This window comes from Drosophila ananassae, chromosome XL (genome assembly GCF_017639315.1).
Source record: "Drosophila ananassae strain 14024-0371.13 chromosome XL, ASM1763931v2, whole genome shotgun sequence".
In the NCBI taxonomy this organism is placed as follows: domain Eukaryota; kingdom Metazoa; phylum Arthropoda; class Insecta; order Diptera; family Drosophilidae; genus Drosophila; species Drosophila ananassae.
The window spans coordinates 12,967,117-12,985,729 of NC_057931.1; the positions used below are offsets into that span (position 1 = coordinate 12,967,117).

Genomic DNA, 18,613 nt, shown 5'->3' on the forward strand with positions numbered 1-18,613 from the left:
AAGTTGCATGTTTGTTCGACGGCGAACGATGGCATCCGAATGGTTGGCCAGAGAGTCCTTCCTCCTGCCTCCTGTAGCTACATATACATATATCCTGTGATTTTCGCTACAGTGTCTCAATTGCACTCGAAATCGGATATGAGAGCGACTTTGCTTTTAAAAAGGACACGTTTTTTCTCATTATTCAGAATTAATTAAAGCGCAGAGGTTATCCGGCACACACGATCTGGGAGCAAGGACGATAAGGCTCCTCCAGCTACTCGGCCCCAAAAGGCATGCTATGCCTTTGGTTAAGATTTCTTCTAAGGATATTTTTAGTCACGATGGCTAGGAAAGATAGCAAAGGGTTAAGACCTACATTGTTTGTATGGTTAGGTATTATAAGTAATAGGATTGTGGGTTACTTTTCGAGTTAGTTGGAATGAGCAACTCATAATACTTTTTTGTGAGTAAATACTTTAGTTATAAGGGAAGTAGGCATTTTTCTAATAGCATTCTCTCAATATAATTCAACTTAAATAAAGATCAGCACTGTTTATCCTAATTAAGATCCTAGCTAAGATTTGTAAGATTAAGACTAAAAGCTATAATGTATAATTCCTAAAAGTTTCAGGCTATTTGGTTCAGAAAATTTAGGACATCTAATAATAAAAGTAGATATTTTTAACGTATATTCCTTATGTTATAGAATCTTTAATATAGATTCTATAGATTAGTGCCAGGTATCATATATTTGGAACCAGAAACTAAAGCCATAATACATGCATTTCTAATACTATTCCCACTATATAATGGGTTTCTTCCTGTTTAGTTCAAAATAAAAGTTCCTATCTTATAAGATAGAGATACATCTATCTCTACACCAATTTTCTTTCTAAAATAAATCGAATAGATCAGTACCAGGAATCGTATAACTGGAATAAGAAATTTAATAATAATAATAATAATAGTTCATAATTATATGAGTCACAAAAAGAGATTAAATATTAGTTATAAAGAGAGATGGAACATTGTTCTAATATTTATATCTCTATAAAATACCTCCTATATATCATTACTGGAAATCTTATAGTCTGGACCAGCAAGAGAAGCTATAATACGTAGTACCTATAAGTTTCAGGTTGTTTGGTTTAAAATAATAAAGATCATCTTGAAAGAAATATAGATATTTTTGACATTTATATAATAAATCTTTTAGAACAGTATCAAGTAGTAGATACCAGATGATAGTTGACATAAGCTACTAAAGGAAAAATAAATACTTTTTTAATGAGTATTAATAAAATAATAATAAAATAATAATGATTATCTAAAAAAAGGATTTATGTCTGACATATTCTCCTTATATAATATTTCAATTATATATACGCAACTAAAACCATAATATAATACATACATCTCGAAAGTTTCAGGCTATTTTGTTCATAATTATATTAGTTATAAAAGGGGATTAAATCTATGTTATAAAGAGAGATAGAAGGTATTTTTCTAATAGTATTTTATATCTTATTTAGATATCTTATAGTTGGGACCTGCAATAGAAGCTAAAAGTTTCAGGTTGTTTGGTTCAAACTAATAAAGGTCATCTTATAAGAAATATAGATATTTTTATATAATAGTTCCCAGAGATCAGTATCAGGTCCCATCAGTCAGTAATAGTTGGAACAAGAAACCAAAGCCATAATACATACATCCTGAGAGTTTCAGCCGTTTTAGTTCACAATCATATCAGTGATCCTGGACTAATAGATCCAATAGATCAGTGCTGGGTATCCCATAGTCCTGGCATCCTTCCTCCCGTCGAGTTTGGCTCGGCAGACGCTTAATTGGGAATTTTCGTTAGTAAATGCTTTGACTAATGAGTTTTTGAGCAAGTGGGCAGGACAAAGGATACGGTGGGGAGGGGAGATGGAAGGACTCCCGCCCAGGACAAAAGGGAAAGTGGAGGTGGAAAAGAGATGCAATGACAATGGTAAGCAGGGATTGAGGAATCCAAAGACAAAGCAACAAGGAACAAAAAGGAAAAGCCAGGGGGTGGAAGTGGGGGGAGGATGTAAGGAGTGGAAGGACCTCCACAAAAAAAAAAAAAAACCAAGTCGGCCGGCAAATGCACAGCCACAAAAGAAAAACAACTAACACAAACACACACACACACACACACACACATAGAAGTAAACACTCTCGGAAACGACCTTGATACACACACACACACACACACGCCCGTCAAAAAGGATGGTTTGTTTATTATTTGTTGTTGTTGTTGTTGCTTTTTTGTCCTTGTTTTTTTAAGGCAATGTTGTTGTGCTCTGGTTTCTGGCATTTGTTGTTGTAGTTGTAGTTGTAATTAGTGCATGTTACATTTGAAAGGATATTAATTATTTTGATGGCGTGCAGGTTCCAGGATGTCTCTTGCCCTCTCTCTTGCTCCCCCTCTCCCCCTCTCTGTTTGACATTTGACCCCACATGCTGCAGCATCCCCCATTAACTGACCCACTTCCTGTTCCTGTTCCTGTTCCGCTTCCGTTTCATCTCACTCTTGTCCTTTCGACAGGACCTCCCCTCCTCCTGCTCGCCAATCTCTCAACATTATTTTCATTAGTTTCGCTTTTCTGGCTTCCCGCATTTAGTTTTCGTTTTGTTTTCAATTTCATTGGCACTCGGCCAGGACTCGCGAAGGATCTGAAGGATCGCAAGAACTGGGCCATAGTTAATTTGGCCTTTGGCTAAAAGGCCAAAGGAGCATCACGTGTGTCCTGTTCAAGTAACTTAACTGAATTGGAAATTAAAAAAGAAAGATGCGCTGACGACGCCCCAAAAAGTATGCTATACTTTTCTGAGCGAAAAAAAACTGTTCACCTTTGCATTATTATATCCTTGGCCAGGACATGGCGTGTGCACAATATTTTCAATCAGAGAACAAAATATTTATTGTGTGCACTTTTGTGCATCCTGACTGGCATCCTTGCCATCCTAGCCACTCTAGCTAATGGCCTTTTTCTGTTTCGCGATTTCTGGGGTGATGGTTGAATGGTTGAATGGTTGAATGGCTGTGGGTGGCAACTTATTTGCATAGCACTTGTCATAACATCGCACAACCTACAAAATTAAAAATCCACACCGCAATGGCGAATGGCAAACATAACTGGTTGTGGGGCTAGAACTGGGTGTCTGGCCCAAAAAAAATGCCAGGAGTGGCAGGACGAGATAACGAATGCGAGTGAAAACACACGAATAATTGTTACTCAATCGCAATTGGGCAAACAATATGGCGCCCGCCACCGCCACCAGGACCACCATAGTCAGGTGGTCCCCCTACAGCCCTCCCTGCAGGATGTGCCATGTTCCATTTACACTCCTCGAACAATTGTGCAAACAAGTCGGATATGATTCGAATCGAATATCGAGCCAAAGTTGCCATTTCAAGGACCTGTAAGTAAATGCAAACGAAAAGGGATGCGAGTACTCAGTCAGATGGAAGAGGTCCTTCAAAAGGGCCAAAAATAAATGATGATTTATCGCGATTACCATTTACTTTGGACAGTTACAGGGTATCAGATTGTGGGCACATAAAACTGAAGCCAACATCTTTCAGGGGATTACTATATATCTTAGACAAGTACCGGGTATCAGATAGTTGGTATAAGTACTAAGGGTCATAATACATATATCCTAAAAGTTTCAGTTAAGTTTAACTGTACTATTGACAATAAGAGGGTATCAAATAGTCGGAATAAAAAAACAAGGCCATAATACATAAATCCTACAAGTTTCGGGCTCTTTATTTAAGGGGTTACATACAGTCAGGCGGTCAAAAAAATGCAGTTTTTGGGTATTTTTTTTTTCAAGGAAATATTTATTTATTAAAGTTGAATTTTTTCTATATTATTTTACATATTTTAAAGTTTAAAAAAATATATTATATCTGTAAAAATATTATTTCCTTTGGCCTCTGCAGCTTATCTCCCAATGGTCTTCGAAAAAAAAGTGTCTCGCGGTGAACATAATAACTATTTGCAGAATCATCAGAAATCAAAAATTCAAAAAGATGCTTTTAGTATATTAAAAAATGTAGTCCTTAATCGAAGGAATTAAAAAAATATCACTTTTTGACAAAATGGCAGCTTCCAAAAGTTCATTTTTATGGAAAAAAAAATCGACTTCAAATGTTGATATAAATTATAATTTTAATTTTATTTAAAAGATCTTCGATTAAAGACAGCAAAAAGTAGTTATTAATTTTGTGTGAAAATTAGAGCTAAATCGGTTCAGTGGTTTTCGAGAAATCGTGTTCACCGATTTGAGAAACATAGTTTTGAGAAAAACGATTTTAAAGTTTCACAAACAGTTTACATTGAGTTAAAAATTTTTTCTAGTTTTGTCTGTAACTTGGGAAATATTTCTCGAATCTTCATAAAAATCATTTTTTTCACAACAGAGAAATATATATTCTTTAAGAAAATGCAAAAAAAAAAAAATCGATTTTTTGAAAATCCTGACTGTATATAACCCCTTAAGATTCACTGTCTTAGGATCGTCATATCTATGAGGTTTGATGGGAATTACGATTTATTTTAGACAAGTACCGGGTATCAGATAGTTGGTATAAGCAACAAAGGACATAATACAAGTATTCTACTAGTTTGAGGCATTTTAGTTAAGCTTTACTGTCTCAATACCATCATCATTATGGGTATTAAAGTGTTCTTTGGATAAGTACCGGGTATCAGATAGTCGGAATATCAGATCAGTCGGCTCTTTCAGGCTCTTTAGTTCAGATAAACTCCCTCAGGATCATCATATATATGTGATCTTTTTTAGGGATTACTTTTTGTTTTGAAAAAGTACTAGGTATCAGACAATCGGACTAGAAAGCATAGGCCATAATACACATTTTCACAGGTTTCAGACTCTTAAGATAGTCTTGATTGTCTTAGTATTATCATGGATGAATGACAACTTATGAGATTTACTGTATACTTGAAAAAAGTACCGGGTATCAAATAGTCGGAATATAAAAATTGGGCCATAATACATAAGTCCTGCAAGTTTCAGACTCTTTAGTTCAAATTAACTGTCTCAGAACCATCATATATATAATGATTTATGAAGATTACTATTTACTTTGGACAAGTACCGGGTATCAGATGGTGGGATTAAAATAAAGACCATTATGCATATTTTCAACAAGATTCAAACATTTTAAAAGAGCTTCAATGTCTCAGGATCTGCAAGGTTTTATGATGATTCATGGAGCTTATTATTTATTTTTGACAAGTACCGGGTATTATTTTGTCGGAATAGTAAACATAGTAAGGAATAGAAGTTTCAGACATTATAGTTATCTCTTCACTCTCCCAGGATCATCTTGGATGTATGATTTATGAGGATTATGAGGTATCGGATAGTCGGTATAACCAACGAAGGCCATCATACTCATCTCCCAGAAGTTTCAGACAGTTTAGTTAAGCTTCACTGTCTCAGGACCATCATCTCTGCCGTTGGCACGTCTCAGTGCACAAGGAATGACCGAAATGCAGTGGCTCCTTGTCTGCCTTCGCTCCCCCCTTCGCCAGGACGAACCGACTCCTTGCAGCAGTTAGTTCTGCGGTCCCTGGTCCTCTTGCACTGATTCCCTGTTCGGGCCCTGTTGTTCGAGCCCAACGATGCGTGGCTGCTGCGATAAAAATAACCCGAAAAGTGTCAACCAGAGTCGGATGCAGCCCCAGACTTGCCCGAAGTCCTGATTAGAGTGCTGGGCTGGGCTGCAAATGGCAGGAGGAGCTGGAGGAGAGGCAATGCAGCAGATCTCATTAGGCGGGACACTTGTATTTGGAGACGCAATCGTCTGAATGAATAATTGAAGTGGCCATGCAGGGACAGGCGGCTGAAGGGAGTAGGACAGAGGACTGAGGACTGAGCACTAAGGACTAAGGACACTCGGCACCCCAATTTTCGAGCAATATAGTAAAGTTGCCGACTCGGCAAAGTCGCATTAATCATTCGCATGTGTTGTGCTGCTCCCCCGACCCCACCTCGAATATATGTATATGTATTTATTTATATATAGACATGTGCGTGGCACACTTTCTGCGGCAAGCGGGCAAACACACGAGCCAGCAAATTGGGATGCGGCATTAAATTAATTGAAAACATGCTAGGATTATGTTTGCCCAACCTGCGAACAGCAGCCTCAGCCTCAGCCTCATCCTCAGCTCAGCTCAGCCGATGATGAATGGAGGACTGAAGACCGTGGACCAAGTAGACGCATCCTGCCATCCTGCCATCCTGTATCCGGTGGCAGTCAAACAGCATTTCAAAATGAAATAAATGATGACAAGACCTGGTCCCGGGCACCAACATCAAACGAGTCAGCCAAACTGAAACCAAATGTCAACCAAAAAGTTCATCCGGTTCACTTCTTGTTTGAGTTGACCTTTGTTTCTTTTTCTTTTTTTTTGTTTTTAAGATTTCCAGGAAACAGAATTACTTATGAACATTACATGCTTCTCTAGATGTCTTCTCTAATAGATGACATTTGTTTTGATTAGGGAGGAAGGGTATATTAGGCTATGTAACAGGGAGAAGGAATCATGTCCGACATTAGGAAAGTATTTTGAAAATGTTTTCAAGCCAAACTATTCTATAAAAAATAAATTTCAGCCAAATCGATTGATTTTAATAGGATTTATGGAGGTTTTATTTAGTGTCTTGCTCGAAAGCACCCAAAAGTATGCAACGATTTTTTTAAAACATTTTAGGTTTTGTCTGGTGTACTTAATATCTGGTAATGGGTTTCTTCTATTAAATTTAACCTATTCAATCCAAAACTAACTATTTTTGACAAAAGATGTTATCCAAACTTGCCTTTTTTATCGAAACTGGCCCGAAAACTGAAACTGGTGGAAGAAATTATATCCGACTTGGGGCACACTTTTAAGCCAAACTATTCTAAAGGCTTATTTATATCCAGTAACCAAGAATCAACCAAATCGTATGAGTTTTAGAGGAGTTATGGGCTTTTTTTTTAGTGGCTTGCTCTATAGCACCCAAAAGCATGCAACGAAATATGTTTTTTGAGAATCTATGCCCTGTATGGTGTACTATTACAAAATCCACAAAGAGTTGACTATTTCTGGGGAAAGATGTTATCGAAACTTGCCTTTTTTATCGAAACTGGCCAGAAAATACCTCCTCCGTGAGCCGCTTATGGTCCGAGGCTATAAATAAGCAATTTTCGGCAAAAACCCTTGCCGAAAAAGGTCAGAGCTTCGGTCTTAGCTGATTAATCAGGACTCTGGCTTGGGAGGCTCACTGGCTGATGATACGGAAAGCTAATTCAGCAAAGTGACTGCCGAAAGGCTCGCAATTAGAGGCACCTCTGGTGGATAGCTGGCCGATGAGTTGGAGTGTCCCCGGAGCCCTTTGGGGCTTTGGCCGATGAGTCGGAGGAAATGGTGAGCTGGCCATGTGAGTGTGGCGGCCATCTGCGTCGATTCTCGCACTTTTAATGGTCAATCCCACCGATGAGTTGTCGAAAATCACGGACCATATTGAAATGAGGGGCCCCCGAAAAAATGGATGTGCTGTGTCAGCGATCTGATGGCGTAGGCCGGCCTGGCCCAGCTGCGTGACGTGGCTGAGATGACCCTCTGGCCCCAAGACAGACTCAAAGGACCTTCCTTTATCTCCTTTTTTTTTCTGCTTCTCCAGCATCTATTTTCCATACATTATAAGCATTTCTGCGCCAGACTGTCGACAAATCCACAAGCCAAGTTATTACAACTTTTTTAAAGCTTACTACTATTTCAAGTTAATATTTTAATCCTTTTGTGAGAAAGTTAAAGCCTTTAAACTGAACCACAAAACCCGAGGTGACCTTTCGGGGGACAGTACACTCTTACTCTCGCCTATATACCTCCAATTAGCATACACATAATGCCAAGTTTTTGGTGGCTTCCCAGTCGAACCGCATGGCAGAAGCAGAGGCAGAAGCAGGCGATGGACATGGGCCACCAGGGCGTATGAGGAATATGTGTGGGAGCGTGTGTTTGCCTCCTACATATTTATTTTATTTTTACATAAAAAAAAAAAAAAGGATACCCGATACACACAGGCATCTATGTACAGGCGCACATACAGGATTTCAATAGCAGTGCCATTCTTGCATCTGCAACAGCATTTTTATGCAAAACAACTGTTTGCTGTCAGCGGCACAGTGGGTGTTGTCAGCAGGGTGGCGGGGTGGCCCGGCACAGTGGGCTGCAAGGGTTGGGCCTGGGGTGGCTATAGCAGCAGTGGAAGTGAGTGCCAACAACTGAATTGGCCAACACAAACAAATAAAGGCAACTTTTCAGAGCATTCAAGAACTTTAAAGGTTTCACTTTTTCTACAATTTTATTCATAAACTTTAAATCTATTTTTTATTTAAAGTTTTCCATTTCAAATAAAGTTTTTTTAAGATGGGATGTGAATATTTTAGTTTAAAAGCCACTTTTTTTATATTTTAGCAAAGCCCTGCTGAATTGTTCATAATTAAAGTTGAATTCGTCACGAAACTTTATCAAAGAAGACTTTTTGACTTAAATTTAAGCCATAATTATAATTTAACTACTTAACCCCAAAAATAATAAAATTTTTTTATCACTCTTAATTCGAAAAATATTTGCTATGTGTTTTTTAAAACTACTATGAACTATAAATTATTTAGAATTAATTTTAGCAGAATTCGTCAGGAAACTTTACAAATACGTTTAATAAAACTATTTACCCTAAATTTGATAAAAGATATCAGATACTTAGTAGTCTATATACCACTCATAATTTTATTAATAGGTCTATGCCTTTTTTTATAAAAAGCAACTATTTGTGAATAATAAAAAGCAGAATTCGTCACAAATATATATAATATATATTCACTTTATGACAATATATCACAATCAATATCTAAAATCAATTTAAAAAGTTTAAAAAACCAACTACCACTCATAATTTGTAAAAAATTCACCAAAAATCAACTATTTATGAATAAAAAAACAAAGAATTCGTCCCAAATCTGTATTAAATATTTATTCCCTTTGAGGTTATACCACAATCACTATCTACAATCAAATAAATATTTCCCTTAATTAAAAAAAACCTAAAATTAAATTAGAAAGATTAGAGAACCAAATACCTTTCATAATTTGTAAAATAATTCCTAGGCCTTCTGCGATAAATCGTCAATGTGGCTGGTGTCCTTTAAGCCGAGTCCTGCAACGCATTTAATTTATCGCAGTTGGCCTTTAGCTTTAATTTGGCTTATTTGTTTGTCTGACTTGGCTGGCCCCCAAAGCCCTGCCTGTTGCCCCCAGACTATTTATCTGGCCGTTTGTCGTTTTGCATTTCGCATTTGCCGTTCGTCAAATGCAAATATTATCGCATGTCGCTTCAATGGACATTTGCATAATGTGCAATGCTTAGTTTAGTCAACACCCAAATTAAGTTATACAGATTATCATTATTGTGTATTATTGTTTGCAAATTCCCGGCCCCTTGTCGCTTTCCTCGGCGTCACTTTCGTCACAATACATTTCATTTGCATTTTATTTTGTGGTTTCATTTTTGGATATATGTAGTTGTCAGCATTTAAATTCTACAAGAGAGTAAGAATGGTATGCTTTTCTAGTCTTCCATAATTCAGAGAAGAGTGTTGACATCAAATATTATTCCCCTTGTTGATTTCTTTCGTCACAATACATTTCATTAGCATTTTATTTTGTGGTTTGACTTTTTTAATATATACTTTATGTGGTAATCTTTAAATACTACAATAGGGTAAGAATAGTAGACTAGGAAAGTTTTACCTTAAAATATATTGTTCTTTATACCTTTCGTCACTATAACATAGGCGCAATACATGTAATTTTTTAATTTGTTTTCCTTTTATGTTTATATTATAATTGTTAGACTTAAAATAGAATACAAAGCCTTAAAATAATATTTATTATGATAATATTCGAATAGTAGAATTGTTTCGTCACCGTAACTTTTTCAAAAAGCATTTAATATTTCTTTTATAATTTGTTTTTTGGGTTTTTTTAAGAGTATTTGTTAGACTTTAAACTCTTAGTCAAGTTAGCCAAATTCCTAAATTTTACAGAAATATTTGAGTGGTAGACTCTTTCGTCACCATAACTTTGTGAAAATTTCAATCTAGTTCAGTTTATTATGTGGCTTGACTGTTAGGGATTAGGTTTTAGACTAAAATAGCTAAATCAAATGCTAAAATAGTAATAAAATTATTAGATTTTACGGTAATATTTGAGTAGAAGAATCTTTCGTCACTGTAACATTGTCAATTTATTACTTTTTGATTTGATTTTTTGTGGATTTCATTCTTAAAGAATAATTGTCAGACTTTAAATGCTAAAACTGGATAAGAATAGTAGATCTTTACAGTAATATTAGAATAGGAGACTTTCGTCACTGCAACATTGTCGCAATTCAATTAATTTTCAGTATTTTTGTGGCTTGACTTTTAGAGATTAGTTGCCAGACTTTAAATACCAAGAGTGAGTAAAAAAAGCAGACTTGTGTTTCATTTCAAGTCCTGCTTCATTCGGAAGAGTGTTTTTGTTTGTCAGTCTTTGTTGGCTTTGAAATCCATTGAAGCTTTCATAATTGGCTCAGATGTAAGCCAGCTCATCGGGCCATTAATAGCAATACGGTGGTGGGCGTTGGGCGGAGTTCGGAGGGGGTTAGCCCATTAAAGAGCTTATGCCAACAATTAAATTATTTTTAAGCACTGCAGAGCGACAAAGAAGCGACACACACACATGCTGTTCCTTAGGGCTTGTTTGAAATAATGCGCATACGCAGCGTGGTACGGCTGAAGTGGCGGGCCAGGGTTCATGGCCGAAAGAAAACGCTCTGTGTGTGTGGGCCTGAGAGTGTCGCAGTCTAATCAATTTGCTCGGCTTCAAGTTTTCTTGCCATTTATATTCCGTTTCAGTTTTCGCTCTTTTTTCCGTCACACTTTTCCGCGACAAACAGTGGGAGTGAACACCTTTTGACATTTATCGCAGCCACTGCCGACTCTGCCACTGGGAACGCCCCCTCACTGGCAACCACACGGTCTTAAGCTGATTTTCAGCGTTAATGATAAAAGTTTTAACGCCTGAAACTGGGTCAGAGGTGGTGGTGGCAGTGGAGGCAGTGGAGCTGGAAGCTGGAAACTTCAAAATCCTAGATGAGCAATCTTTATCTTCATTGTCACAAACGTATATAGAGAGGGGGAGAGATGCGGAGCACTTTGTTCCCAATTAATTGTTTACCCTTGTCAGTCGGTCGTCACTTGTCGGCACGGACCCCTGTCTTCCGTAGCTCCTTGCCAGGACTCTTGCCTGGCAGGACTCTAACATATTTGTTTCGATGCTCGCCGCATTTTGTTTTCATCTGGCTCTCTTTTCGGGGGTAATGGTCATAAACGACACTCTGCCCACACCCTGGTACGGCCATCCATCACCAGATCCCGCATTGAGACATCAGCTTAGCCGGAGAGATTTGGCCAGAAACTCCCCCTCCCATCACTCTGGCCAAGTGGCAGATGGATGGCTCGCAAGATTGGGGGATTCTGAAGAATGCCAGCCTTAAATTGAGTAATCCGAGGTCAAATGCTAAAGATTAAATTAAAAACTATACGAAAAAGTTTAAAAGATATTAGCAGGGATGGCAGAAGGATGGTGAGTACCAGGTATCACCAGGCATCTTTTCTTATGAAGTCTATCTTCTCTGTTTTTCTTTTTCATCAAGTTTGAAAAAATGTTACTCATTAAAGTAAAGTACAGATGAGTACCGGGTATCGTACAATTTTTATTATAAAATCTATTCCCTCTATTACTATTTATATTTCATTTAAGAAAAGCTGATGAGTGCCGGGTATTTCAGTATATATTTCAGTATTTAAACGAGTACCGGGTATCATAGAACTCTTCCTATAAAGCCTATCCTACATGCTTTTGTTCCACATTAAAATCATATTATAAGTGTTACTTTATTAGTAGAGATGGGTACCGGGTAACATACCATTTTTATTATAATATAAATTTAAATATTATTTTTTAATATTATTTTATAGAGGAGTACCGAGTGTCATTAAACTTATTTTTGTTTCAGTATATATTTCAGTATATAAATGAGTACCGGCTATCATATCAGTTTATTAGGAATTTTATTTATATTAAATTTGAGAGAATCTAACATAATGAGTGCCGGGTATCATAGAAATTATCTTGTTCAGACTACTTTATATTGTCCCATTCCTCAATATGAAGTGTTATTATTTTTCAGTATATAATTCATTATTTAAACGAGTACCGGGTATCAATCATATTTTAAGTGATCACTATTTTAGTATAGATAAGTATCGGATATCATACCAGCTCCATTATAAAGGTTATCTTTGCTTTCGTTTCTTAATTTGAAATATTATTTTTATTTAGGCATTTTCTTAGAAAGTCTATTTTCTCAGATGTTATTGTTTATATTTCGTTTGAAAAGAGATGATGAGTACCGGGTATCATAGTACTCTTCTTATAAAGTCCATTTTCTATTCTTTCTTTCCATAATAGTCCCTAAATAGTACCCTTACACTTTCAATTTTAGTACAGAAGAGTACCAGGTATCGTACCATCTTTATTATAAATTCTACTAAAATTCTACCATAAATATGACTTTTTACCTTTTCATTTTAAGAAAAAATCCATAACCCTAAGAAGACATGGCTCAGCCTTACTTTTCACTCATTAGAGAGGCACTACCTCCGGGTAGTGCATTTTGGAGGTAGAACGCTTATGATCCCTGCTGCCCACTGCTGCCACTTTCCAACCAGCCGACTTGGGGTTTCAATTTCAATTAGTGCCGAAAGCTAAAGTCGAAGTACCTGGCAGAGCCCGCATCCGGTCCCTGCTGCCCAAAAACCAGCTGAATGGCAACGAGTCGCCACAAAGCTGCCAGCATTTGCGATAAACATCTACACATATCCTCCGGCATCCTGTCTTCCTCTCCACAATCTCTACTTGTTTCTCTAGCTCTATCTGTATCTGTACCTGTATCTCTGGCTGTGACTGTATCTGTATCTGTGGCTGTTGTAGTTTTTAGCCGTATCTGTGGCTCTCACCCAGGCTCTTCATTTGATTTCATTTTGGTCCGCTTTTGCGGCTTGTGGCCAGCTTCCTTCTTTGACTGTGGCTTTGGCCTTGGCTTTGGTCCTCTGGTCCTCTAGTCCTTTTGGTCCTTTGGTCCTGCCCTACCTTCACTGCCGTTTCTGGGCAGAATTTACGGCAAGGAGCCAAAATGGAGCCAAAACTGTTACCAGCAGACAGTATCCAATAGCCACGGAACATGTGTAAACCTGACAGTTAAATAAACGCCCTTCGTCCTGCGTCCTGCGTCCTTCGTCCTTGCCCCGGTCGGTCGCTGGCATGGATTTGCGGTGGAAAGATTAAGCTGTTTGATCGCAAAATCAACAGCCACATAAAACGGATTAAAAATAAAATGCACTTTTTATTGCGCAATCGACAAACATCTCTATACTTTACAAAAAAAAAAATAAAATAAAAAGTGAAAAAAAAAAACAGAGTTCATTTCTGGTTGGAAAACATCCTTTGATTGCTTTCTGTGGTGTCCATTAAATGTCCTGCGGGGGGAATAACAGCTGCTGATTGCCGGACAGTGTGTCACTCCGATAAGATATCGAAAGGGAAGTCGAGGAGCCTGTCATTATCGGCTCCGATGGCAGCCACAATTCATTGAAAGGATTTCGCACAGGACGAGTGCGAACGAGTGTCCTGCTGGAAATGTTGACAATTTGTGGTCGAATTAACCCAGAGGGCCACCATGACACTCTGTTTAATATATTTATTGCAGATAATTCCAACCGATGACACAAACGATTAACAGTTTTGAGTTATGAAATCAGTTTCGTAATGTAAATAAAATGGAAACTAAGTAGTGCGGGATTCGGGGCTAAAGGATATTGGGTGTTGTTTGGCTTTGCTTTAAAAGCTAAACAAAATTTAGTTCCAAGGATAGGGTATACATTTTACAATGTTTATGAATATAATATAAATCGATAATTATTACTTATGTTTATTCCTACACGTTTATCCCCGTATCTACCCTAAAAATCAAGCTTTGTAACTTGTTAATCCGATAAGTAATCTGTAGTATATGGTCTCCGGTAATCTTTATAAATATAAAAAACGACAATTATCGATATTTATTGCTTATAATACGTCATAATTATCCCAATTATATGTAGTTTATAATGCAATTCATAATGCCGATAAGTAATCTGGACTAATAGTTATCTTATACCCGGAACTATTTATTTTAAAGCTTAAGTCTTCAAGTAACAGATATAAATATTATTATGAATATGATATAAATCGATAAAAATCGATAAATATTGACAAATATAATCGTACATATAACAGCCATATTTTATTTGGGGAAAAATTCATCACTATTCTATTAATTTTCGATTGAATTTATGATTCCCAATGATTATCTCCAAGTCTAAATAAAAAAGCATGCTTTTGATACATTTTCATGGCTGATAAGTAATCTGGGCTGTATGATACCCAGTACTATTTCTTAAAATTACCAAAAACTACTTTGTAATCTACAAGTACCGAGTATAAATGATGAAATATTTATGTACGTAAATTATATTCGCTTATATTCGATATAAATATTGAAATATTTATAAAAGTAAACGCAATGGAATCGAAATCGAAAAATATCGATAATTATCTATTAATATAGAATTAAATATAATATGAATAATAAATATTATTTAAGTGCTAATAATTTCGAAAGAATCTTATGGTCTCCCATGATTATCTCAGTGTCCCACTCAAAAAGCATGCTTTTCACGAAACAATATGATACCCAGACTATATGATACCCGGTACTAATGATTTTAAATCTACAAAAAACTATTACTTATAAATATATATGTTTATAAATATATTCCCCTTAATAATTCCCCTTAAAAAAACGATTTATTGTTTATGAGAACTTATGTTCTGCCGTGATTATCTCAGCGTCCACCCCAAAAAGCATGGCTTTGCATCCATTCTCAGGGCTGATAGTTAATCCGTCTTAGTCGGACAGCCAGAGCAGTTGGTGGGAAAGTTGAATGCATAAATCATGGGCCCCTCAACCGATTCTGAGCAGAAACAAAGTCCTCCACTCCCCATGGCCCCCGACTCTGCTTTTTTCTGTTATCATTATATACAAATTTACATAATTTGTGTTTATATTTTTGCCATCTGCACTCCGAAACTGAAACTGAAAGGCAAAGCAGTTGATAAACATAATCGGAGTGCTTCTCAAGCACAAAAAAAGAGACGAAAAAAAGCGAAATAACAAACAAGATTTTGATGGGAAAGTAAGGAACATCCTTGCCACCTCGACTCGACAGCCCGAAACCCCTTTTTATATTTCTTTTTCGGGGGAGAAAGCAGAGAAAGTTTGCTGTTTCGAATTAAAAAACCAAAACAAAACGAGGCGAAAAGTTTCAGTTTTGCGTTTTCAGTGCCGAAAGTTGGCAAAATATGTTTACTATTGGGCGCTTAAAACCGAAAACAAAACAATCTAAAAATAATAAATATTTAAACTGAGAAAGCTGACAAAGCTGGGTAGAGAGTAAGGGAAAATGTGACAAAGTTGATTGCATTTTGGCGAGTCCTTGGCACTTTAAACCTTCAATATCCTTGCTATGTATATCCTAGAGAAGCGAGGAAAAGTGTTCCATTAGGGGCAGGAGATTGGCTGGTTAATGGAATTAGCAACCCATATTGCCCTGGCAGGGCTAATTTCCCACTCAAGGTGCTTTTGTCTCATAATCTATTTTTCCTTTTTTTTTTCCACCTCAACCGAAGGGTACAGAGAGCGAAAGGACATGCCATCTTGTAGTGAAAATAAATCCTAGTTTTCGTAATTATTTTGCCAGTTGAGCCGCCCCCTTCTCTGGTATTCCGTGTGAGTGCTCTTGTTTTGATTAAAATTTCATCCCACACAGAGCATAAAGCCGGGTCTCTATCTACTTAAGCCTTGATTGCAATTGCAATTGCACTTCCTTGCTGGCAGCTTAAGTTCGAGTCGTCTGAGTCGTCAGAGTTGCGACGAACAAACCGAATCGTAAGTAAAAATTATGAATTTATCGCAGGATGAACGTGATTTCCACAGGATATCCCAAAAAGGATAGACTGTCAACTAAATTCTCCTCATTTTTCCCTCCTCTGCGCTGGCATTTTGCAGTAAATCGCAATCCAAAGGCAACGAAAAATCCGCATAATAAAGCTGATCCGCAAGTGGAATCTGTTGCCAAGGATATGTTATCCTGCGCGCTATCCTTTTTGCCTAAGCCTTAGTTTGTCGCTGTGCGGAATGTGCAAGGGAGGCTCCTTCCACAAGCACAAGAGAAAGTCCTGTACAAAATGGGTGAAAGTAAGGAGGAAAGCCAAGGAGAAGCTCATGAATATTATTACTCATACGCCCTGTGTGTGTATCGGCTGGGACAGGATTTGTTGCGAATTCAATGCGGATTCGGCTTTAATGCCCCACGAAAGCAAAGACATTTGCGGCTTAAATGGCACAACTATTTAACTAACTTGAACTCACAAATCGAGGCTAAAGTCTTTGGGGCCAAGGAGAGGCGCTAACTTTTCACTGCCCATTGCCAAAAACAAGTGTCAAGTGGTCAGAAGGACCAAAGGACCAAAAAACTAGGAGGACAGACAGTTGGGGAAGCGAAAGAAAAAAGCGTGCGATGGAAGGGAAAATGAAACTATAAACTGTTTTTGAAAGAGCTTCATCAAAATTTATGTGTTTGCCGTCAGAATGGGGGAGACAAAGTTGAAATGAAATTTGCGCCAAAAGGACACAGACACAGACAGCGGCAGGACCAGGACCAGGACCAGGACCAGAACCAGAGACGGAGACTGTCTGCTTTGAAGGACAAGGTGTTGACAGCTGACCCCTCCTCCCCCAAAACTGTTCCCCCACATATTCGCAATAAAGTGGCAGAAAGTCGGAATCGAGTGGATCTCAAATGGAATGCAAGAAGCTCACAAACTGGCTTATTTATTGCACTCATATCAATTGGCCTCTCGTGGAGGAATGCATCTCATGACGCATCCTCCCACACTCTCCTCCCCAGGAAGAAGTCCCAGGCGGCAAGGACACGTTTCTCGTAAACAAAGAAGTATTTGATCAAAGCCCTCCAAAAAATGTACTTCACGTTCTACGTTCCAGATTGGTCATGAATTTCTATTCATTTTGGATTTCTTAAAGTTCTAAAAATTAGCTAGACAAAAAAACCTAGAAAATAAACAAAAAATTAGGAATTTTTGGGGCATTAGATTTGGGACTTTTCGCACTTGAGACCAAATTATGGTATTTCTTTTTTAAAATTCATTATTTATTTGATAAAAAGCTAAAATGGCTTCTACAGATTATAAATTATGTTATCTTTAAACTGTAGAAGCCATTTAAGCTTCTTATTAGTATATTTTAAAATTAAATTTAAAAGGAAATGACTTAATTTACTAGCGCATTTATTTTCTTAGTTAAAAAAACGTAGAATCTTATTTGAAACTCGGGTCTTAGGGCACTAGTGCTAAGAATTGTTTTCTTTCTACTACTCATAACTTAAAAAAACACCAAATATCCTACCTGAGTATCCTTTTTCCTAGCTTATTTTACCTTTTAAAAAAAAACTAATAAAATATATATTTGTATACATAAAATAAAGTAAAATAGGGCTTGTCCAGGAGTTAAACTTCAAGACCTATCGCAGTAGTGGCAATCATTATGTAATTTCTCCAACTTATAACTTTAAAAAGGACTTTCTTAAATATCCTATGTTTAAATATTCTGTTTCCCAGCTTATATTATATTATCTCTTGAATAAAAAATGGAATAAAATATAATAAACAAAAATAATTCAGGGCTCGTCCGGGAATTGAACCCGGGACCTCTCGCACCCGAAGCGAGAATCATACCCCTAGACCAACGAGCCAACTGGTGTTTGGGGGAAATAAAACAAATAAAGCTTACAAATAAATATTTTAAACAAGAAATAATTAAGGAATACAGCTAATAAGCAAAAACTATATATTAATTATTAAGCAGATTAGTTTAATTTGTTTCCTTTTCACATTTTGTAAGCTTTAAAGTTCGCCTTTTCTCTAAATGCCTCTGACTTTGAGTGTGACCGGTCTCTATTTAAAAACAAAATACACAAAGGCCTTAATAAAATACCAAATTATCAATCGTATACTATATACTAGAATTAAGCATTTAAATATTGAAATTTGAAGGTGAATGAATAATGAGTACTTTAAAGATCAAAATTTCCAACTCTAAGTGTTAAAAGCTTTTCAAAGAGTAACTAATAGAATCTAAGTATATAAATTAATAGCCAGGTACCTCCGATTTTCAGGCTTAAACACCTCGCCTTCAAAAATAATTCATACACCAAACAAAAATGATACATTTTCAGGTTTTTGGAGAAAAAGAAAGTACTATATATCAGTATTTTATAATATTTATGATAAATGGCGTG

The 18,613-nt window shown here is 36.9% G+C and overlaps 1 protein-coding gene and 1 non-coding gene across 5 annotated transcripts in view; one reads left to right on the forward strand and one right to left on the reverse strand.

Annotated features, from left to right (window-relative positions):
* Positions 1–18,613, forward strand: part of LOC6503113 — a 107,937-nt gene that overhangs the window by 14,550 nt on the left and 74,774 nt on the right. The window lies entirely within an intron of this gene.
* On the reverse strand, positions 17,996–18,067 carry Trnap-cgg. The gene has a single exon. It is a non-coding gene; the product is annotated as a tRNA-Pro (tRNA).